Here is a 25,328-nt window from a genome sequence, read left to right on the forward strand (position 1 = left end):
GTTGTTCAATTTCCACATGTTTATGAAATTTTTTGAGTTTCTATTGCTATGGATCTCCACTTTCATCACACTTTGGTCTGATAATATACAGGGGATAACTTCAATTCCTTTGCACTTACTTAAACATGTTCTATGTGTGAGTATGTGGTCTATTTTGGAGAATGACCCATGTGCAGCTGAGAAGAATGTATATTCTGATTTTGTGGGGTGGAAGACTGTGTAAACATCTGTTAAGTTCATTTGTTCAAGAGTTTGATTGAGTTCCAGTATTTCATTACGTATTTTTGGTCTAGTTGATCTATCTATTTGTGACAGTGGGGTGTTGAGGTCCCCCACTACAATTGTATTAGTGCATATATGACTTTTCATGTCCGTTAGTATTTGTTTTATATAGTTGGGCACACTAGTGTTTGGTGAATAGATATTTATGATTGTCATCTCTTCCTCTTGGATTCTTCCCTTTACAAGGATGTAATGTCCTTCTTCGTCTCTCTTAATCAGTGTTGGTTTGAAATCTACTTGACCTGCAAAGAGGATAGCTACTCCTGCTTTTTTTCAGGTTCCTGTCACATGCAGTATTGTTTTCCACCCTTCAACTTTCAGTCTATGAGTTTCCTTTTGAATGAAGTGTGTTTCTTGTATGCAGCATATTGTTGGATTTTGCTTCTTGACCCATTCTGCCAGTCTATTTCCTTTGATTGGTGAATTGAGACCATTAACGTTGATGGTTATAACTGAAACGTATTGACTTGTCATTGCCATGACTTTTTCTTTTTGTTGGGTTCTCCCCCTTTACATTTAATTTCTTGTCATGCCAGATGGGTTCATTCTGCTTTGCTTCCTGGGGTTGTGATCCTCAATGTCTGTTCCTAGGCTATTGTGTAAAATTCTTTGGAGTGCTGGTTTGGTATTCACGAAGTTCCTAAGGTGCTCATTGTCATAAAGTATCTTATTTCTCCATCCATTTTGAAAGATAGTTTTGCAGGGTACATCAATCTGGGTTGGAGGCTGTTTTCTTTTAGGGCTTGGAATATGTCACTCCAAGCTCTTCTTGCCTTGATGGTTTGTGTTGAGAAGTCTGCTGTGATTCTGATGGGCTTTCCTTTGTATGTGATTTGTTTCTTTTCTCTGACTGCTTGGAGAACTTTGTTCTTTTGTTGTGTTTCTGGAATCTTAACAATTATATGCCTATGTGTAGATTTTTTTTGATCAAGGCTATTTGGAGTCCTATATCCCTCACTTATCTGTATGTCAAGCTCTTTTCCCCTGCTTGGGAAGTTTTCTGCCATTATTTCTGTGAAGAGATTTTTTATGTCATCTGCACTCTCTCCTGTTTCTTCATTGAGCCCAATCAGTCTTATGTTATTCTTTTTTGCATCATCTAGCAGCTGCTGGATTGATTTCTCATGTTCCCTTATAATTTTGAAGCAATTTTTCTTTTGCTGGTCACTAATTGCAATCTTATCTTCTATATCTGAAATTCTGTCCTCACATTGGCTCATTCTGCTGTGTAGACTTTCAATGGAGTTTTTCATGTCCTGGGAATCTATTTGCATGTTTTATGGATTCCATTTGTTTCTTATGTTTGGATTCCATCATGTTCCTCAGCTCCTCTCTAGATTTATTAATCATGTCTTGCACTAGGGGCACAATTTCTCCTGTTATCTGAGAAATTATTTCTGATTTCATTTTTTCCAGATCCCCTTTTGTTGCCGGTTCAGTGGGTCCAAGTGGTTGAGTATCAGAGTGTTCCATCTCATTTCCCTTTGGGGCTGCTATAGGTGATCTGGAAGTCTGGTTTTGAGACTTATTTACATGGTTTCTCATTTCGACTGGGGCGGGGGGTCTGTTAGCGCCTGCACGGATTATCTCCTCTGAGCTGGGTGAGGTGGGACAGGGGCCGCAAGCAGCAGTAGGAATGGTGACCCAAAAGCCCTTTCCTGTGGGCTGGGAGCAGCCGGAGGGATGGTGGCCGGGAAACCCCTTCCTCTGGACCAGGAGCAGTGGGATGGTGGCTCAGAAGCCCCTCCCTCTGGGCCGGGAACAGTGGGAGGGATGGTGGCCCGGAAGTCCCTTCCTCTGGGCCAGGAGCAGCGGGACAGAAGGTGGCCCAAAAGCCCTTTCCTCTGGGCTGGGAGCAGCGGCAGGGATGGTGACTGGGAAGCCCCTTCCTCTGGACCAGGAGCAGTGGGACGACGGCTCAGAAGCCCCTACCTCTGGGCCGGGAACAGTGGGACTCAGTACCTTGGTCTGGTGGTCTGGTGACCTCTGTGTCTTTGTAGTGTGGAATCAGGTGGCTGCCTGTCTGCAGCGGGGTGATTCGGTGTCTTCCGCGCAACTCAGGACCTAGGTAGGGCGTGCACAGACCTGCCTGTCTACAGCAGGCTCTTATTTGACTTTTAAAAGATATAACGTTTTATGTTTTAAAAGATGATTTATAATATTTTTATATATTATATATCTGTAAAATATACATACAAGGATTATAAACACATGAAGTTTTCTGGAAAGATACATGACAGGTTGTTAATGGTAGGAACTTCTAGAGTGAGACTAAAGTTACTCTGAATATTTTTATCATTTAAAATATTTTTAATATATCAATAACATCCTTAAACATAGTCTTTCACTTCTATTAGTATATATTAAAATAGTAGAATTATTATACATTAATTTTTATGTTTTTAAAATTTGGTTTAAATTAACTCTGAAATTCTCTATGAAAAATAAATTGAGAACTCTAAAGTGTACAACTGTTAAATTACATTAAATGAAATTGATTTTCATCTTACTATATATGCATGTACAATATGCACAGAGCAGAGAGAATTGCAAAATCCACATCTATTTGTACTTCCTTATGTCAATTAAACCTTATATGTTGTCAGTTTTATAAACGAGGAAATGCCATTCACCACTTACTCTGTACCACTCCTTTCCTGAACTTGCTGCAACTAAAGGGCAGGTAAAGCAATAAGTGACTCATTCATAGTGAACAAGTAAGGGACTGATGGAGCATTACCTTGGGAAGCCAAACACCCTCTGAGCTGTAAAAATACAGTAACAAATGACATAATCCTTGTTCCTCAGAAATATTTAGACCTGTTTAGGCATTCAAAATATAAAGGTTTACTTTTACAGGTAATGTGCCTTTTCCACAAAGCCAGATATTAATTTAAATATACATTAAAAATACATTTGAACTCTTAATAATTGAAAAAGCAAACAGCATAACATTGTAGGTATAATGGGATAAAGTTACTTTTATAATCATTAACTTCTACCTCTGATCAAATCCCTGGAGACAGTTTAATCCTTAAGGTTACATATACCCTGAAAATAAAGATGGTTCAAAAGCCCTCAAGATGTTGTTTGAGCTCCTCTGTCAGTCTCTGAAACTCCAGGAAAGATCTTATGGTTTTTGCAGAAGCTCTTTCAAAAACCCAGTCCAAGACCACCACTTCTCTGGACCAGCCTTGCCCTGAACTTAATGCCCTTAATGTCCTTGAACAGATTTAGGCTACCTGTAAATGTCAGCTTTTTAAAATGCATGCTTCTTTTTTGAAAGAATTCTTTTGCTTTTGAAGTTATGTCTTTGTTTTACATCTCAGTGCTTTCTAATTTTGTTGGTTTTCTTGCTCCTCTAGTCACACTTCTCTGCAAATAACACACTTTATCGTGACTTTTGGCTCCAAAGCCCGTGTGTGAAAAAATCATGTCTCCAAGTAAAACCTACTGTAAACTCTTGAGCATTATTTCTCTGGATATGCTTCCACCATCATAATTTGATTCACTGTGACTGCACATTCAGAAAAGATGTGTCTTTCTGGGACAGAAGCATCTACAAATTTTATTTTGCAAAGGATTAGTATTAAAAATAAGTGACATACATTTTACTTCCTTAATGTTTTAGTCTGTTCAGCTGCTGTAACAAAATATCTTACACTGTGTATTAGTCAGTACTTACTAGAGTCAGATGTAGAAGAGGGCAAGATGTCTGGAGACCTGAAGGATCCAGTCGAGGGCTTGAAGCCTACAGCAGTATCCAGTGCAAGTCCACATCAGGAGACCAAAGGATCCGCATCGCAAGGCTGAAGGATCTGTGCTGGAAAGGCCCAAGGGCCAGTGCTGGAAGCTGAAGTGTCTGCCAAAATGCGGAAGGCTGATGGATCTGCACTAGAAGCCAGGAGACGATGTCTAAGATGAAGACAAAAGATTGAAGCTCCTCAAAGAAAGAAACAGCCAAAGCTCTTTTGAAGAAAAGCCACTGAAACTCTGCCGCAAGGAAGATCAGCTGAAATCCTTTCCTCCCATTCGCCTTACATACCATTCCGGCAACCATGCTGACTCAGATCAGCTGGGCATTCCCGCTTAAGTTGACTGTAAGTCAGTTAGCTACCACAGACTGGATAATCTATGGAAGTCCAAGATCAGAGACCAGCAGACTCTGTCTGATGAAGGCCTATTGTGATGGAAGCTGCCTTTGTGCTGAGTCCTTGCATGACGGACAGGACAAACAAACTCTCTCTCTTTGTTTTTTGTGGGTTTTTTTGTACCAGGGATCGACTAACAAACTCTCTTAAGCCTCTTTTATAAGGCCAGTAATCTTATTCATGAGGGTGGCACTCATAGCTGAGAAACCTCCTGAAGGCCCCAACTCTTAATACATTGCAGATAATGTTTCAGTGTATGAATGGAGGACACATTCACCAGACCATTGCACCTAAGTTAGATAATAATGGTAAATTATAAATTTAAAAGCAGGCTTTATTTAAAATTAAAATGATTGTAAACATCAAAAGTAATAAAGATAAATTATATCTCCTGATTTGTGTATACTTTTTTTTTTGGTACCAGAGATCGAACTCAGGTCCTTGCTCTTGCGAGGCAGGTGGTGGAACCACTGAGCTAAATCCCTGGCCCTTGTGTATACTTTTAAGTTAGATTTGTTGTACTGTCCTTATATACTATCTAACATGGTGTTGCTGCGTATAACTAATACCAGCTTGTGTCTTCACCATGTGACCTCAGCCAGTGAGTCTGACAGCATCTAAACTGGTCTATGCTTTGTTAACAAAGTGAGTCCACAGATCTCTCTTGCATTGTAATATCAAACTACCTAAATGTCCCTGAACACTATTTCCATACTATTGTAGACCAAGCAACAATCACAGAACACCTGGAGTAACACTCTTCTAGGAACTATTGGAGAAAATACTGTAAAGAAATGTAGGAATATTTAATAGCTTAAAAGGACAACAGAAGAGTTTCCTGAGGCAACATCTAACTGATTGACAGATTAATTGTGGAGACAGTAATTGTCATAAAAGTCCAGAGAAAGAAATTCCTTCAAGCTAGTGATACCAAGAAAAGCCTTATGGAAAAGGCTTTGAAGTGTTTCTCAAAGAATAATGAGATGTTTAAAGATATAATCAAATTGATTTTATTAGTTACAACATTTTTAAAGTAAACTTAACCATAAATCATACTAGTTAGTAATATATAAGTATGGATACTACTACATTAATCTTAAGGTTGGCCTTTGAATGCAGAAGGAAACTCCCTTATATTTAAAAAAAAATTTTTTTAAACAAAATTCTTTATTCTTTTGAATCATCACAAATTTCCTGGTAATTACTGTGTTTGAACCAGATTCTTTATAAGTAGGAACACTGTAAGGTTCCTTTAAAAGCTCTGTTTTGCAGATGTTGTTTGTAATATGGAATCAGTCCTTGCCAGCAGAATAGTTTATGCTGCATCACTTCCTTTGCGAAAGAATTGACTGCAGGATCCTTTGGTAGGGTCATTTTCTCATTGTTTTGCACAATGTGTTTTACCCATTTATGGTGTTACAGCTCTGATTAGTCATGACCAGAAATTACAGGGGAATTATTGTCACACCTGTCAGGTGGTAGTATGGTGATTGTATGCAAGCTATAAATCATTTTCTAAATGCCCAAACCAGTTTTACCTTCTTTAAACATTAGTCTCATTTTAAAATAGTATAGTATCCCTGAATAAAAAAATTTCAAGTTCTCTTGAAAAACCAGAAGTTCTGGCACAACTTGCCCACATTTCAGAATGGGAACCATCTGCCAGAGTAACCACTGTTCACATTTTATAGAGTATGCATGCTTGTTAGAGTCCCCACTATGCCCTACTTGACTCACTTCCTTTCTGTTTCACTTATCTGTCTGGCTTCCTGGCTTCCGTAGACATCTTAGTTTGATTACTGGACTAGGGTGTAATAGTGTAAGTTAGCCAACAAAGTTAAAAACCAAGCCAAAACAAAACCTTCAGTTTTTCTAGCCCCATCAGCTGCCTTTCATAACTTGAATTATGCATCATTTAAAGAACAAAATAATATGTAATTTTGTGGTTGGAATAAATTGAGTGATCTCAGAAATAGATGACTATAATCTGTTTAATTAATTAAATGAAATATGTGTGTAAAATACATAATTATATGTGTATATATACTCTCATACATGTGAGAATAAGGCAAATATGAAAACATTGGCAATTGGAGAATCATCTGAGTAAGGATATTTGGGAACTTTTTCACTGCTCTACAACTTTTGAGTTTGAAATTATTTCAATACGAAAATTATTTTTAAAAGTCAAAGCTAAGCTTCAACCACAGATTTTCAACAGTGAGAAAGATTTTCTTCCCTAAGTGATTTATCTTTTTGTCAGATTTTGAGGAAAGGAAAAATTTAAGGCCAACCTAATTGATACCATCTTTTATGATGTATTTCCCAGAGAAAATATTTTCCTCCAGCTGATATTAGTAATACAACTTAGAAAAATATTTTTGTATGCATTAACTAAAGCAATTTGTATCTGCATCCAGTTGGTAATACCCTGTCATAATGAATGCATTGTTTCTCTGTGTCCAAAGAAAGACTTTATTTGTAAAATATATACATATGGGCTGATATGCAGGCATCCACGTATTAAGTATTTTAAACAGGCACTCATGCTGTGAGCAGAACACAGATTTAAGCCATTTGTTCATTTGTGGTGGTGGAATTGCACTAGTTCATTCTCATTTGATCACCCTTACACTCAATGGTATGTGTCTTCTAGAAGACCTGTCAGGATAAAAACTGTAGTCCACACAACCAGGACAGAGAACAAAAATAAATTGGGCTGGAGATGTAGCTTAATGGTAGGGTGCTCGCGTAGCATGAGGGATAGATCCCCCACTAATAAATAACAGTCCATATTAGAATTCAGTCTCTGTGTTTTCCCCAGTAAACTAAACTATTTACCCCAGATTTGGATAGTGAAAACCCCTTTCAGCTCACTGTAGGGTCTTTGATGTGGCCCTGCTATTCTTTGAGAACTTCCTTATGTTCTGGCTCATTAGCAAACTTCAAGCTCGTCTTGTACTTTCCTTGTTCCAGTGGTGGAGTCAACTACTTCTCCAAACACCTTGATTCCCTTGGTAGAGTGTGGCACTTGGAAGTCAAGATCTAGGTGGTAGGTTTGGTTGTTACTAACATGTCATTTCCTTAGACTTTTTCAGCAAACAGAGCTGGGGAGTAGGCAGGGAATTGTTTATGCACTCACACACGTATACATCTGCAGTTATTCCTCTCTATCTGTGGGTTCCTCAAGCACAAATTCAACTAATTATTGATGAAAAATATTTGAAAAACAATTCCAGAATGTTTCAAAAAGCAAAACTTGAATTTACAGTGCATCAGGCACTATGATTTAAAATATACAGGAGGATGTACATAGGTTATATATAAATACCTCACCATTTTATAAAAGAGACTTGAGAATCTGTGGATTTTGGTACCTACAATAGATACAGGGGTCCTGGGACTAATCCCCGTGGATACCAAGGGATGACTATATGGCTATTTCTATGTCTACTTTAAATATCATGAGTTCATATTGACATCTCTCATTTTAGTTCAGTGCCAAAGAATTTATTTTAGTCTTTCCTTTTACGTATTTGTAGTTATCTTCTTCAGCAGAGAGAAATTTGGCTTCCATTATCCTCGACTTAGGTTCTCAATCCTCTTATATGTAGCTCATTACCCCAGCAGGCAAGGCCTCTGCCTGGACCCCTGGCCCTGTTGGACACCCCAGCCTCATTGGTGGAATCCTTGTCCTGGCCCCACCACACACACAGTGAGCCAGCTGTATTCTAAGCCCTGGCTCTGCTAAATATACTGGCCTTCCTGGCCAAATCCTTGATTTCTTATACTTAGATGAATTATAAGCAAAAACTTGAGACAGAATATTTCCAGAAATTTAAAAATAAGAATATTAATACTTTTAGTTATTCAGTCATATCATCCAGTTTCAGTTCTTATAATATAGAGAATGATGAGATTTGTTGAAGTAAATATTTGAAACATGCCATTCACAAGTAGCTTTAGCTTTTACTTTCCTGAAATGTAATATTAACATTTAGAGAAATTATGTAGTGCTTCGACGAGCAAGGTTGAAGCAGAGGACAGCTACCTTTTGCCTCAGCCAGAAGAGCTTTCCTTTTTTGGCATGTGAAGCTTCAAATGCACAGTCATGGTTGAGGTGACACTTAAACAAAAAATAAATATTGCAGTATTTGCCTTAAATTGGCAACCCATTCACCTACATAAATTCCTTTCTCAGTTTGATCCAGCAATAAAAAAGATTTAATTTCTGCTAAAAGAACTAAGGAAAAAAAATGAGGAAAATTATTTGTTTTTTCCATTTCCTGATGTATTTGATCTGTTTTTAGTTTGACTCATTTTCTTTGCCACCACATTCTTATTCTCTTAGTCCACTTCCTAATGTCTGGTACTCCTGAGTAGAGACAACACTCAGTTATTTTCAAAAGAAGAGATAGATGACTGGTTAAAGTAGAGTACTAAATTGTCCAAATTATGTTTGTCTTTGGGGTGTATTGATTTTTATAGTCTGAATACGGGCCCATTTAACATTTGTAGATTTTAATAATGAATCTCTCAATGGTTCTAAGTCTCTCCTCCCTTTATAAAAACTATCTTGGGTCTCATGACAGTTTACTAGAAATAAGTAAAAATAAAAAGAAATCTGGCTCATAGTGTCTTAGGAAATTTGATTACAATATACAAACAAAGCTGTACAATACAACATCTTCGATATCATTTAAAGATGAGAACTCTTTGCTGAGTGGTAATGTTGATATCTTTCACCTTTTATGTCATCTTTAAACCTTCCAAACTTAGCTTCTTTCTTCTTAGCATAAAAACACTATCCCCAAAAGAATAGCCATTATTGAGGGCCCTCAGGGTGCAGCTGTTGATATCTTGCCTGGGAATGCCACCTGAGTTCCTGATTTCCCTGTGGAGGCTGAGTTACAGTGGTACCAGATTAGCACTGTAAAAGTTCCATATGCCCCTGATACTCGCAGCATGAGAGTAGCATGTGTATCTAACCTCCCTCTTTCCCTGGAGGCCCATGTCCACTGCCCAAAAGCAAGGCTGTTTAAATGACAAAAGTTCCACACCACTGCCCAGAAAGAAAGATGACCCCTCACTCAACCTTCAAAACAAGGAAATGTGCTAACACAGACATATAAAAAAAAAGAAAAGAAAAGAAAAGAAAAAGCCAAATGTAAGAACCATAAGGATAATACAAAGTATAAGACATTAAAAAGTCACATTAGGAAATATAGCTTTAAAGGATTTTTTTTTCAATTTTAATTTTTTATTAGTACATGTTTATGGTACGTAATGATCACATTCCCCATGGAGAGTTATGGTATAGATAGATAGATAGATCACACGTCTTAATTCTTTTTTCATCCCCTTCCCCTTGGCTCTGGCCTCCCCCCATCTCTTGGTCCCCTTCCCTTTTGCAAAAGATCTACCTCCCTATTTCCTGTTATCTTTTAATTTATTCTTTATTTCTATCTTGGATTTCTCATGTAAGAGAAACCATGCAATATTTAAGCTTGTGTGCCTAGTTTATTTCACTTAACATTATGGTCTCAAGGTGCATCCATTTTCCCACAAATGACTCAAAGTTTATCCTTCTTTATGGCAAAGAGTACTCCACTGTGTGTAAATACTACTTTTCTTTATTCATTCATCTGTTGATGGACGTATAAGCCGCTTCCAAGATTTAGCTATTATGAATTGTGGATATGCATGGATATGCATCATGGATATGCATGCATCGCTGTAATATGGTGTCTTTAACTCTTTTGGGAAGATACCTAGAAAGGGAATAGCTGTGTCAAATGGAATTTCTAGTTTTAGTTCTTTGAGGAATCTCCATACTGACTTCCATAATATTTGTACTGGTTTACATTCCCAGCAACATAGAAGGATCCCACCCACCCACCTGTAGCCTCTCCAGCATTTGTTATCATTTGATTTCCTGATGATAGCCATTCTTTCTGGAGTAAAATGGAATCTCAGTGTTGTTTTAGTTTGCATTTCTCTAATGACCAGAAATGTTGAATATTTTTTCATGTATTTGTACTCCTTCTGAGAAGTTTTTATTCAATTCAGTTGCCCATTTTTTATTGAATCTTTTATTTTGGGGGATCTAATTTTTTTGAGTCTTTATACATTCTAGATATTAGTCCTATGAGGAGTACCTGGCAAAAGTTTTTTTTCCCATTTGTAGGTTGTCTTTTCACTCTTTCAGTTGTTTCCTTTGCTGTGCAGAAGCATTTTAATTTGATATGATCCCATTTGTTGATTCTTGATGTTATTTCTTGTGCTGTTGGGTTCTATTCAGAAAATCCTTGCCTGTGCCTATGACTTCAAGAGTTTCACCTATTTTATTTTCCAGAAGATTGTTTCTGTTTTAACTTAATTTTGGTTCTGTTTTAATTTTAGTTTAGTACATGATGAGATACATGGTCTTGATTCAATCTTATGCATGTGTATAGCCAGTTTTCATAGCACCATTTATTAAAAAGACTTTCAGTGTACATTTTTGATCCCTTTCCTAAGGATCAGATAGCTGAATGTGCCTGAGATTGTTTCTGCGTCCTCTTTTCTGCTCCATTGATCCACATGTCTGTTTTTGTGCCAGTACCATGTTGTTTGTATCACTGTAGCTTTGTGATATAACTTGAAGTCTGGAATTATGATTCTTCTGCTTTGCTTTTGTTCCCCAGGATTGCTTTTGCAATTCTAGATCTCTTCTACTTTTGTATAAATTTTAGGATTGTTTTCTCTAGTTCTGTGTGAAATGCTGTTGGTATTTTGATTGGGCTTGCATTAAAATTCACTACTATAGCAGGATACAAAATCAACACATAAACATCAATAGTATTCCTGTACTCCAATAATTAACTCACTGAGGAAGAAATTATGAAACCAGTACCACTCACAATAGCATCAAGAAAAATTAAACACATAGGAGCAGCTGGGAGCATCCTCATCTGTTTGTGTGGTCCATTCTGTAGTAGAAAGGGATCTCTGTCCAGACTAGTGACAGCTTTACTTTGTAATTCACCTTTATCCAGAGAGCAGAAACTGAAAGCAATTGGCATAAAAGTATTGTAGTTTCCGGTTTACATGAAACTGTCAACAAAAGAGGGCTTTAGAAATTTTTTTCTACTTGGTGAAATTATGATTAGCAACATAAATGAAAAACACCTAACATAATTCTAAGCACAAAACAGTGGCACAATAAATAACTGTACTAAGTGAATCTGTTTACTGAACATAAAACAGGTATTATCACAGTAAACTGTTGTGGAAATGATCCATTCACTGTCATTAACAATCTGTTCCTCTTCAGTGTCTCCTCCCATGACTGTTGCCCAGCCTTTGCCCAAAAGCTGCTAGCTGGCTGCCTAAAGATTTTTCAGTCACACCAAGAAAACCTTGCTTTAAATACAACCAAAGCTTTCACACATTGCATAAACTGGAATAGGAAACTTCTGATCTTAAAAAAAGTGATGCGATAGAGTGTTCAGGGCAAGAGATTTAGCTCAGTGGTGCCGCTGCCTGCTTCACAAGCGCAAAGTTCTGAATTCGATCCCTCGTACCAAAAAAGAAAAAGAGTGTTCAGTTCTTGGGTTGGCAGCACATATACTGAAATTGGAACGATACAGAGAAGATTAGCATGGCCCCTGCACAAGGATGACACAAATTTGTGAAGCATTCCATATTTATTAAAGTGAAATAAATAGGACAAACATGTTGTAAATACCAAATAGTTTCTCTGGTTTGAAAAACTAAAAGTATAAATAAGGATCGAAATGTATAATTGATCATTGAAGTAGGAAGAAAAGGTCTAAAGGAGTAGGGGAAGTGGGAGGGGAAGGGGAAAGGAAAGAAGGGAAAAGAAAAAAATATGAGAAAAGGAAAAAATGGAAACAAAGTCTTTGTAAATAGGGAAGCACGGAGGGGGTGAAGGGAGGGCAGGGGAATGGGGAAAAAATAAGAACCAAGATACATCATGTAAAGGTACAAGATCCCAGTGATGAATGTAATTGTATTGTATACCTAAAATGTGCCAATAAACTTAATGAAAAATAAATAAATACTATGTAAATATTTGTTATATTGTACTGTCAGGAATAATAATAAATAAAATTTGTACATGTTCAAAATAAAAAATAAAATAAAAATAAATAAATAGAGTGCTCAGTTTACTGTGGTGGTCCATGTCTGTAATTCCAGCACTCAGAGGCTGAGGCAGGAGGATCGCCATGAGTTTAAGGCTAGCGTGGGATACATAGTGAGAACCTGTCTCAAAAAAAATTTTTTTTAAGTGTTCAATACTGTACTTCAAGGGTTTGTATTATTTAGAATCCCTATTTGTTATCAATTCATATAAATTGTGTGTGTTCCCACCATCAGGTTTTCTAACTCAGGCCCATGTAGCCTACATTTTCCTGACAAGTGTTGATTTATAAATAGCTAAGTCCTCGCTTAAGGCAAGATACAAGTAACTATTTCCATAAGCATGCTGGATAGCATAATGGTTATTATAGCAGGAGATAGTTTTTACATGGAATGAATGAAAAGAATAAATGTACAGAAGTTGAGATCCATGTGACAAAAATTAATTTATTGCTAATTGGAAGAGAATGATAGTATCATATTATTATGAATAAAAGAGTTTCAAGGCTGTGGGGTTTAGATCTGTAGAAGACTTCTTGCCTGGCTTGTGTGAATCCCTGGATTCAATTCCCAATGCCATACATACATGTTTTGTATACATACACATATATACACACATACATAGTATTTCTTAGAGTTTCCTTCTTATGTTTTGGTCTAGTTCTTCGTGCCTGCCATTATGTGGCATTCAGCATTTCATAGCTAAGTAATTCTGTTGTGATTTATTCATACATTGACATTGTACAATGTATAGCATCTTCATTTTTTTTTTAAACAAAATTGCCTGGCTCCTTAATAGATAGTCTGTTATGGGGGGAAGATGGGTTTGTTTCTACTATTTGCTTACACTAAGAAGGTAAAATTATTGAGCAACTTGATATAACACTCAGTTATAAATTTTAAAAATTTAAAACAGAACAGAGATATCTCCTCTTTACAATCTTTCTTGGTTTGACTTGGGCAGGGGGGCACTTGGTCTCCTTGCAGTGTTTGCCCACCCATGATGGGCATGGATCCTGGTCACCCTCTCTGCTCTTGATACTCTGTGCTTGCATCCTCTGTGTTGTTCATGTTGTGTCCGGGGGTCAGGGTGAATTTGAGAGAAGGAATGGTGAGAAACATCTTCACAATGAGAGAAAGAATAGTGAGACACATCTTTACTTGAATATGTCAGGTTTCTTTAGCTCAGTGTAACTGCCACAACCCCAGTTATCTTCTAAAAGTTTTCTTGTCTTCTGTTGTCCCTTCCCTCATCAGTCAACAGTCTGTCCCTTCCCTCATCAGTCGCTTTGCTGCTTGTGTGAAAAACCCTGTCATCTCCCTCTTTCTTGCTTCTCTATTCTGTAAGTTATCCTGTCTGATAAGTCTTCTGCTCTCAAAGCCTGCTCTCTGCCCCATCTCTCCACTGCTCTCTCCAGCCACAGTCCCTGTTCTACTTTCCAGGGACTAGTGCAGTAGCCTCAATACTGCTCTGGACCCCTCAAACCCTTCCTTTTTCCTCTCTTTTGTTTACTGTCATCCTCCTTACTTGCATTAGGGCAGAGAAGATGGGTCTGCAGTTTATTACACATAAACTCACAGTGCTTGGGACATGGGCACTGATAACATGTTAACTGGATGAATGAACAAATGAATGCAAATAAGATCAGAGACATCAGTGAGAATATTTAAAGGACTTGTAGTCTTGCTCATAATAAAAATAGGACATAGTATAATTGTGCTCCTAGCATTTACCAATGGTTTGTTGAACATTTTATGTGGAGTCTCATAACAGTATTATGAGGTAGATGCTTGCTGTAGTTTGGATGTTGAGTGCCCACATCCACATTTGGATGTTGAAGGCCCACATGTTAAAAGTTTGGTTCTGGAGGTGGAGCTATGGGGGGGGGGAACCTTTAAGGGGTGGGGGGATACTGAAAGGTCTTTAGGTCACCAGGCATGTGGCCATGAGGGTATTAGGGACCCTCCCTCTCTTTTGCTCCCTGGCTCATGAGGTGAGTAGTTTTGCTGCACAATGCAGTCCTGCCATTATGTGCTGCCTTGCCACCGGCCCAAAGCAACAGGGACCACTTTATTGTGGACTGGAACCTCCAAAGTTTTAAGTCAAAAATACATCTTTTCTCTTTGACCTTGGAAGCAGATCTTCTGGCCCCAGGAGAGGTTGAAATGTATGTACCTCTGTGACAGTGTGTCTGCAGCCTCATAGGAACCACCAAGAACTACCCAGCTAAGCTGCTTAGGATTCCTGGCCCACAGAAACTATGAGATAATAAATGTTTTCTGTTTTCTGTTGGGGGTGACATCCCTTTCTCTTTATAAGTTAATTATCTCAGCTATTTTGGTATAGTGATGGAAAGAAGACTAATATAGTACTATTATGTCCCACTTTTCAGTTGAAGAAAGTGAGGCACGGGGAGATTCCATTACTTGCACATAATCATAGAGCTAGTTAGTGCTAACTGCAGCCAGATTCCAGACACTTTCCCATTCAGTGCACCCTTTTCCTCTGCTATCCGTGGGCCCAGGAACACCAGTGTGCTGCCTTGCTGGGCTGTGCAGATGCTTCTCAAGTGTTCTTGTCTCATTCAGGTGGGAGATTGTGGGCTATAGTATGTCAATAAGAGGTCAAAATAAACCATCTAATTCCAAATGAGCTTAATGCAGTGTAAATCATGAAGAACCCAGGACTGCTTTTATCGAGATTGTTAACACTTTAAATAATTCAAATGTCAAGCAATATGATTTTTAGGAAGTCTTCTTTGAACTCAAGCTCTTGGTGTAGTGCCTGGTACACGGGCACTTACTGTTATGCAGTTGTTTATGAATGCCAGTAGTCGGTAACTAGCGCAGCCAAAATTCAAACCCAGGGCTCCAGAACTGTGTGACTCGAAAGCTCATAATCTTTCCAACACACTGCTACTGCGTATCTTGGGACTGCTTGGTTCTACTAAGGAGCTAACGCTAAGTGACCCCAGCAAATGATAACCACGATTCAGCCAAAGGAAGCAGAAACTAGATGCTTTCACCTTGAGAGAGGTTCCTGTCTAGGAACCTTACAACAAGTTGGCAGTCATGTAATGAGCATTGCATAAGCAGGTGCCTGGATGAAGACTTTTGTGTGCTTTAAAAATAAAACTTCAGGGCCAGGGGTTTAGCTCAGTGGTTCTGCTGCCTGCCTCGAAAGTGTAAAGTCCTGAGTTGGATCCCTGGAACAACAACAACAAAAAAAAACAATTAAAAATAAATAAATAAAACTGCAGTGTAAGCCACCCTTACAAAATGATCCAGTGTCATTGATTTTAAAACACACACCCCAGCCAGGCTTGGTGGTGCCCGCCTGTAATCCCAGCACTCTGGGAGGCTGAGACAGGAGGATTGAAAGTTCAAAGCCCAGCGAGGGCAACTTGACAAGTTAGAGACCTTGTCTCAAAATAAAAAATAAAGAAAAGGCTGAAGATGTAGCTCAGTAAGAAGTCCCTGGGTTCATTCCTTAGTAACACACACACACACAAACTAGGGTACCAACTCTCATACATTATAAGTAGATACAAGTATAAACTAGTATGATCTCTTTGGAGAAGAATTTGACAATAATTCATAAATTTAAATTGTACATATGCTTTGAACCAGCATTTCCAGTTCTACAAGTATACAGATACATATACACAAAGAAATATGTACCATTACACTTATAGTTCCATTGTCCATTGTAACAAAAGGATCACAATCTAAATATTCAATAGGGACTAATATATTATTGAGTATTTACCCATGAAATGGATATACTATGCAGGCCTAAAAAAATCAGGCTCTTCTGAATCTATGTGTATGAGACTTTTGCCAACATAAACATCTTAATGAGAAAAAAATTGCCATTCACATACAAAGAACTGTATGTATTCATATCTGTGTTCATAAACTATTTCTAGAAGAATTCATAAGAAACCAGTAGCAGTAGTTGCCTCTAAGGAACAAAGCAGTGGGAAAGATGAGAAACACTTTTCACTATCATTATGAGTCCTTCATGAGACTCTGTATTATCTGTTCACAATCAATAAATATTTAAACTAGGGCCAGGGATTTAGTTCAGTGATGCCTCCGCCTGCCTCGCAAGCACAAGGTCACAAGTTCAATCCCCAGAACCAAATAAATAAATAAATATTTAAATCCACTATGTAAAGAGTCTTGGAAGTTGCATTTTTAATTAGCAACTTTTAACCATGTTATATCTTCAAACCTACAGAAAAGTTTCAAGAATATTATAGGAAACCCTCTTTTATTCTTTATCAGTTGTTTGGATTTTACTATATTTGTTTCTCAACTTCTCCTTTTTATGTATTTTTATATGCACAGAATTATTTTTTAACCATGTCAGAGTGTATTGGAGACAATGTGACCCTCTACCACTAAATAACTCAGGGCATGTTTCTTAAGAACAAAGGATATTCTCTTAACCACAGTGTGATTATCAAAATCAGAAAATGTGGGCTGGGGATTTAGCTCAGTGGTTCCACCGCCTGCCTTGCAAGCACAAGGACCCGAGTTCGATCCCCGGTACCAAAAAAAAAAAGTAGAAAATGTGATTTTGGCACAATTCTAGTACTCATAGCTGATAAGCAGGTTTCATCAGTTCCAATAATTTCCTTAATAGCAAGTGTTCTCCTAGTTTAGGATTCAAACTAGGAGTGTTCTGTGCATTTAATTGTCTTGCATCTTTAATTTGTTATAATCTGGAATGTTATTCAGCTTTTCCAGTTATTTTGTAAAATGTCCTTCAGACTGTCTTGTGTTTGCCCCAGAGTAGATTTGGCTTACGTGGTGTAGTGAGATGCCGTAGAAGTGACTGTTGTGTCTTTCTCCCTGTTTTATCAGGAAGCACTGTTGTAGTCTTGGTTCTCAGTCTTGTGCTTCTGGAAGTGAGGCTCTCTTTCAGGGGGTACCTAGAAGCCTTCAGACCATTTATGCAGCTCTTGAGCTGGGAACTGGAATCTCTCAGCTCATTCTTTTCTTGGGCTATTTTGACCTACAGCATTAGGAGCCACCAGCCAACCTCACTATATTTGTATATTTGTTAGATTTCCAAAAATATTCAGAAGTATTGCATACACTTTCTCCTGGCTCCTTGCTTCTTGTAAATCATTGATTTACATATGCAATGGAGATACTTTGCATATCTCTATATCTAGATCGGATCATAAACTCTCAACTCTCTCTTCACTACTAGTTGATATCCTTAATTAGATTAGAGAACCAATTCCAGAAACTCCAGAATCAATTTAGAGAACTCATTCCCAAAATTACTCCAGAATTTAAAAAAAAAAAAAAAAAAATCTTAGGTTTCCTCCAGAACTACTCCTGGTACCGACATCTATATTGGTCAGGGTTTTCTGCAGAAACAGAACCAATAGGAGATGGAGATACATATACCCACACCAATGCCTTATACTCATCTGAGAGATTCATTGTAGGGCATTGTCTTGCATGATTGTTAAGCTTGAGAAGTCCAAGATCTAGAGTCAGCAAGCAGGAGATGCAGGACAACATAGTTCCAGTCTGAGTTCAATGGCCTGAAGACCAGGAGAGCTGGTAGTTTCAATTCCATTTGAGTCCTTAGGCAGGAAAAAACTTATGTCCCAGCTCAAAGACAGTCAGGCAGAGAGAGAATTCTTATTTCCTTAGTCTTTTATTCTACTCAGACCTTAAACAGACGGTGTAATTTGCCCCTTCCTGGGGAGGGCAGTATGTTTTCTTCAGTCCCCCAGTGCTAATGTTAATCTCATGTGGTAACACTCTCATGGAAATACCTAGAAAAATGTTTAATCAAACTTTTGGGCACCCTGTGGCCCAGTCAGTCAAATAATTAATTTGTAGGGAGGTACATTTAGGCTATATAAATAGCCTATTCTTTGTGCTATTCTCAGCTACTAGTTTTAGCACCCAGTGATAATGTTCTGACTCCTGTCATTCAATCTATGTTTATTCCTTGGGATTCTACAATAAGGACGAGTCTTTCCTTGTCTCTTTTATATTTCTTTACTTTTATCACTCTGGGTTCTTACTGTATTCAGTGGATTATAATCTTTCACTCATACTATTGATCTTAATACTCAGATGGCCCCAGATTTGTCCCAGTGGAAGGACTTCTCTACTTTCTAGTTCAATAAGATATTCCAGGTTCATCTTCTAGTTTCCCTGTCCCAGTGATGGAATCAGCTTATCTTCATGGAACCTGAGTCCTTATACATAAGAAGAAAGGTATTTACAAACCAAGATCTGGGTGTTATTCCTTCTCAGTGCTCTGAGGGAGCAGGGTGTGCTCATACAATTCTCTTTTCCTCACTCCTCTCTCTGCCCACCATGCACCATGAGTTGGTACAGATACCTCCAATTCCAGTTCAATCCCACATATAACCTCCTCCAACAGTGAAAACCCTGTGTCAGAGATTGAAGTAGATACCATTTACTTTTATTTTCCTAGATAAAATTTGCTCTTCATAACTAGATGATATGAAATTGTTCTCATAAAGAAAAGAGGAGAATATTTTCTCTCTGTCTTTTTTTGTTTTTTTTTTGTTTTTTTGAGGCAGGGTCTCCTTTTGTAGTTCAGGCTGGCCTTGAACTCACTATGTAGTCCAGGCTGGCCTTGAACTCTCATTGATCCTCCTGCCTCAGCCTCCCAAGTGCTGGGATTACAGGTGTGAGTCACCACACCTGCCTCAAGAGTAGACTATTTTCTGATGAGACATGGGGATTCATCTGTCTTTTAAAAACTAGGTGGCATCTTGCTATATTTTCCCCCTTGTGTCTACTTTTGAGAGTCATAAGAAGGGGAGGGGAAAAGAAAGAAAGGGACTAACAATATACATAGAAAAAAATAATGATGATAGGTGATTTAAGGGTTTTCACACTTAGCCTGAATTTTCTCTGTAATTAGGGTACAAAACCATTTTCTAAGAGAAGATGGAGTTGGGCCCAAGGGACCCATTCATTCATTCTTGTATTTCTTTCATTCCTCAAATATTTAACCATTCCTTATTAATGCAGGCCCTGTATTGCATGCTGAAGGTAAAACAACTAACAAGATGGGTAGGGTGTTTATTCCCCCTGGAGACAGACAAAAAACAAAAAAACTAAAAAGCTACTCTTGCCAGGCCTGGTTGTCCCTGTAATCCCTGAACCCTGAGAGGCTGAGGCAGTAAATTCAAGCTCAGTCCACACAGTTTAGTGACTTGGCAAGACCTTGTCTCAAAATTTTAAAGAGGGGGTGTGATGGGGGTGTAGCTCAGTGTGAAGACCCTGGGTCAAACAGGTGTGAGGTTTGGACAGGGAAAGAGCACACAGTGATGGGGCTAATGGTTTGTGGTGAGTGTCAGATTGACTTGGGATTAAAGCTTTCTGTTGAAAAGATTGCTACTAGGAGCTTGCACTAAGATTTATGTTTTAAGATCACACTTGCTGCAGTGTGGAGATTGGTTTGGAAAAGGGTTAAGAGTGATATGGGCAATCAGCTGGAGACTGGATAAAGAAGATGTGGTTTTTTAATAAAATGGAGTACTAAGCCATAAAAAATGAGAAACGAGACATTTATAGCTAAGTGGATGAACCTTGAGGCCATACTCTTAAGTGAAATAAATAGGACACACATGTGTAAATACCGAATGGTTTCTCTGGTGTGAGAAACTGAAAGTGTAAATAAGGATCAAAATGTATAATTGATATTGTTAAATAGGAAGAAAATGTTTAAAGGAATAGAGGAAGTGGGAGGGGAAGGGGAAAAGAAAGAAGGGAAAAGAAAAAATAGAAAAGGAAAAAATGGAAACAAAGTCTTTGTAAAAGACTTTGTAAAAAAAGTCTTTGTAAAAGACATTTTATCATTGATTTTATTTGCATTTCTGTAGTTGTAAGGGAGATTGGGACACATTTTCATAGAATTTATTTAAGTATAATTAGTTTTAATTGTAGGGTTGCTATGGAATTTATTTTGTCACAATCCTAGAAGCTAGAAGCCCAAAATCAAGGTGTCAGCAAGCCATGCTCCCTGTGGAACCTGTAGGGAAGAGTCCTTCTTGGCTTCCGGTGGGGGCTGTTGGTCCCAGGTTCCTTGGTCTGTAGCTGCCTTACCGTGGTTTCTGTCTGTTACTACTTAGTGTTCCATCTCCACATGGTATTTCCTCTTCTGTAAGGACCCAGTCACATTGGAGTAGGGTCCACCCTAATGACCTCATCTTGCTGTGGTTACGTATGTGAAAGCCCCATTTCCAAATAAGGTCATGTTCACAGATGCTGGGGGTTAGGACCTCACCATATCTCTTTGGAGAACACAGTTTAACCCATCAAACTAGTGCTTTATTTTCATTGTTGTTGTCGTCCCCAGGTGTCTAGTCCATTTTCTAACATCTATTGATGCTTTTTATTGGTATATTTATTTACTATTTTGAAATGTCAGAGATTAAAGTATAAGTTCCTTTTTTTACTTTAATTTCACTTTCCCATTTCACTTGCATACTCTATCATCCTTTTTCCTTCGCCCTGCCTATTTGCAGTGTGTTGGTCCTCCCTTTTTGTCTTTTAATGTGACCTTCCTTGCTGTGGAGGGTTTTTTCCCTCTAATTTTTTCTTGAGCTTTTCCAGCTTCTTGTCTCATTTTTTAAGAGATGATTTTAAACAGGATTTCTTTTTTTTTTTTTAACTATGTTTTTTTGCTATCTTGTTTTGGAGGTCTTTACATTCTTCTTTACATTCTTTGCTGTAATGCAGAAATACTTTTCATAATTTTTCTACTTCATGATATTTCATTTTTGGAGGAAGGAGAGTCTTTTTTTTTCTTTTTTTTTTTTTTTTTTTTTTGGTTAACCTGCATCTGTTTATCAAATTCTTTACCTACTCTTTTCTTTTCTTTTTGCCTTTTTTTTTTCCTATAACAGCTTCTTATGGACTCCATTCTGGTTCACTTTGATTATTGTCATCTTTGAGTAGACATGATTCTTTCCAGATTAATTGCCAAAAGATAATGTGTGGAATGCCTAGAACACTAAGTTTGGAGTCTGTTATTTCTAAACCCTTTCTTACCAGCACTCTCCTGAAATGGCAAACATCTTGCCTAACCAGCAATTCCCGTAGATATGCTGGAAGCCTTCTGGGAGGCACTTCAGCATGACCTCTTCATTTATCAAGATCATCTGCTCCAGAGAAAGCATACTACATTTTCTCTTTTACCTCAACAGTGATAGGCTGCCTGCTTAAAATTAAAAAGTATTGTACTTTCTGCCTGATCATCATTCAGCCCCTTCTTGCAAGTACTCAGACATGACAAAAGAGACTAATTTTGTTCAAGGCCACCTGTATATTGTGACATTTTTTTTTTCTTAAGTTCCTTTATTGGTACATTTTAGGTATACAATACATTTACATTTGTCACTGGGTGCTTGTACCTGTACGTGATGTATCTTGGTTCTTATTTTTTCCCCATTACCTGTGCACCCTTCACCCCCTCCACCCTTCCCTATTTACATAGACTTCATTTCCATTTTTTTTCTTTTCTCATAATTTTTCCCTTCTTTTCTTTCCTTTCCCATTCCCCTCCCTTCACCCCTACATCTTTGGACCTTTTCCTATTTCAAATTATCAATTATTCATTTTAATCATTTTAACCCTTATTTACACTATCAGTTTCTCACACTAGAGAAACTATTTGGTATTTACACATGTGTGTCCTATTTATTTCACTTAAGAGTATGGCCTCGATATGCATCCATTTAGCTATAAATGACTCTAGTTTCTCATTCTTTATGGTGAGTAGTACTCCATTTTATAAAAAACCCCACATCTTCTTTATCCAGTTTCCAGCTGATGGGCACTTGGGCTGCTTCCAAGCTTTAGCTATTACAAACTGTGCCACTATAAACATGGGTTCACATATATCGCTGTGGTATGATTCTTTTAATTCTTTTGGGAAGATACCCAGCAGGGGAATAGCTGGGTCAAATGGGACCTCTAGTCCTAGTTCTTTGAGGTATCTCCATACTGACTTCCACAGTGGTTGCACCAGTCTGCACTCCCACCACCAAGGAGAAGGGTTCCTTTCTCCCCACACCCCCGCCAGCATTTGTTATTGGTTGATTTCTTGATAGCAGCCATTCTTTCTGGGGTGAGGTGGAATCTTAGTGTTGGTCAAAAACTGAAAACTTTCACGCTAAAATCAGGAACAAGACAAGGATGCCCACTATCACCATACCTGTTCAATATAGTTCTGGAAACATTAGCCACAGCAATTAGAAAAGAGAAAGAAATAAAAGAAATAAAGATAGGAAAGGAAGAAGTTAAACTGTCATTATATACTGTGACATTCTTAGTAAAAGATTTTTAGTTTGGCTACTGGGGAACCGCAGCCTACTTTGGGGGAATTCTGCTCTGGAGTCTGAGCAGGCAGAGCCCTGTGTTCATTCTTAGCTTCCTGCTCACTTAGGTCTGGTTCTCAGAGCATTCCACAACCTTTTCTCATGTGCAGTGGCTTGGAGTCATGACTAATGTTTTATTTTACAGCAGGTAACACTTTCTCTACTGGTTTTGTTTCGTTATTCTTATTGTTGATTTTCAGAGGATAGAATAGAGCCAAGATATCCTTACTCTCCTCCTTAATTGGGAGTCCCTTGGGTGGTACTGAAGTAGATCCTGTACTCAGTCCTAGAGAACTTGACTATTTGGAGATCAGTAGAAAAGAAGAAGGAGGCAGCAAATGGGACTAAAAAGGAAAAGCAGAGAAGAAGAGAAGAGGATATAGAGAGGAAGAGGATACACAGGAAACAGAATTCAGCATTGAAATTGCTAAGAAACTAGGTAAGATAGGACAGAAGATCAACCAATGAACTTAGCAATTTCTTTGGGAACTTTGGAAAGTTTGATTAGGATTTATTGAAGTGTGGAAGTGGCACCCACATTGCAGTTGGTTGAGAACATAATGGCAAAAAAATGGAGTGAGAGCTGAACATCTCCTGAGAAAGAGGGATGTTCTCAGCCCTTAAGATTTCATTTGCATTGAGCAGGGAAAGAAATCAGGCCAAATCTAAGTGATTAAGCAAAAACTATTCAGAAAGTTATATGTTCTTCAGGAAACAAATGAGTAATACTTATGATTAAAGAATTTATTAAATATACAGTAGACCACAGAGAATTTTCTTCCTGATTATAATTGGTTTCATGTACAGTGGTACCTCAGTTCATGAATTTCATTCTTGTATTTCCACAAGTCAACCAAGGGTAACAATTCTGTTAGTGGGTACATCTAATTTAGAAGCTCAAGAGTACCTATGAAGTATAATCTGAAATATATTCTTTTTTCTCTTATACCCAGATCAAAGTTAAATATATAATTGTCCCATCTGTTCAGTAAGTTTTCAAATTCTGTCCAATTTCCCCTTGAAATAACTTCTCTTTCCCTAATTTCTGTTGTCATTTCCCCCTCATTGAACAAGGTCTCTTTTTCCTAGAAAAAGTTTTTGCTAATTTCTTGTTTCTAGTCACATCAAATTTGAACTTCCTCAGGCTAAGCCAGGTGTGGTGACATAGGCCTGTAATCCCAGCACTCTAGGAGGCTGAGGCAGAAGGGTCTTAAGTTTGAGCCTACCCTGGGCACTTGAGCAACTTAGTCTCAAAATAAAAAAATATTTAAAGGGCTAGAGATATAACTTCCTCAGCCTAGCTTTCAAAGCCTATCATATTAATTCTAATTCTGTCATATATTTTCAACTATTTATTGATAGGCTGTAAGACAAGCTTTGTACTCTGCTTAGGCCAACCACTTTCCTGCTGTACAAACACAAATACACACTTCTCTGTAGGGCTAGGCACACCATCTGCCCATGATTGATCTGAAGGAGCCACTCATATTTTGACTTCCTACTGTAGATGATCTTGTGTACAAGTAACACATGCAAGTTAATGAGGCTACCTTAAAAAAAAATGTTTCACAGTTTATGTACCAAGGGCCATTATTCTCCAAAGACATTACTTTTATATCTTCTCCATTGCCACATGTTAATTAAAAACTTTTTAGAACTTGTTTCATTTAATAAATATTTTTGAACTTAAGTTTTTTTTTTTTTTTTTTAGAAGCAGAGGTTATTGAGCTATTTTAACCATTTGGGGAGCTCTAAAGGTAAAAAAGAAATGAGCTGAGCAGATCTCCTCATCCCAGTGTTAGAGATAGAGTACAGAGAATGACTCCACACAGGAACTGGAGAGGAAGTGAAGGATGAGTGGGAATCTGCCAAGTACACGCAGGAGGAAGAGACCTGGGGAAAGGTATTCTAGGCAGAGTGAGCCCCATGGGCAAAGCTGCGAAGCACGGTGCTGGTGAGAACTGTAAATTGTCATTAATGTGAGAGCAAGAGTGACAGGAACAGACGGAGATGGCAGGGGAGATTTGGTGGGTGGAAGCTTTGTTGGAGATTAGGGGTCCAGCAAGGAGGAATGTGTGGGGTTTGGGATTCCTCATTTAGAGCAGTTTGTTAGGTTAATTTTTGCCACTACAGTTGGTGGTTTCATTTTTTTACCTGTCATATTCTATTGTTATTGTTCATTTTCTATGTTTCCCTGTTTTTCCTGCTTTTAACTCACAGGACTAGGCCCATTGTCTGGCACAGACTAGGTACTGAATAAATATTCGAAGAATGAATTATAAAACTGTTTCCTAAAAGGTTTGCACACAAAGGTTATAGAAACATCCTCCTTGTTCTCTCATAAGAGATGGTA

General features: G+C 38.0%; 1 protein-coding gene and 1 non-coding gene across 6 annotated transcripts in view; both read left to right on the forward strand.

Moving 5' to 3' along the window:
- The window catches only part of Myo1d (myosin ID), a 334,710-nt gene that overhangs the window by 62,576 nt on the left and 246,806 nt on the right, over positions 1-25,328 (forward strand). The window lies entirely within an intron of this gene.
- LOC147823806 (U6 spliceosomal RNA) lies at positions 12,021-12,125 on the forward strand. Its single transcript, XR_015443345.1, has one exon. It is a non-coding gene; the product is annotated as a U6 spliceosomal RNA (small nuclear RNA).

This window comes from Heterocephalus glaber, unplaced genomic scaffold (genome assembly GCF_053883595.1).
Source record: "Heterocephalus glaber isolate CG9 unplaced genomic scaffold, H.glaber_assembly_v1.0 deba00001564, whole genome shotgun sequence".
In the NCBI taxonomy this organism is placed as follows: Eukaryota; Metazoa; Chordata; class Mammalia; order Rodentia; family Bathyergidae; genus Heterocephalus; species Heterocephalus glaber.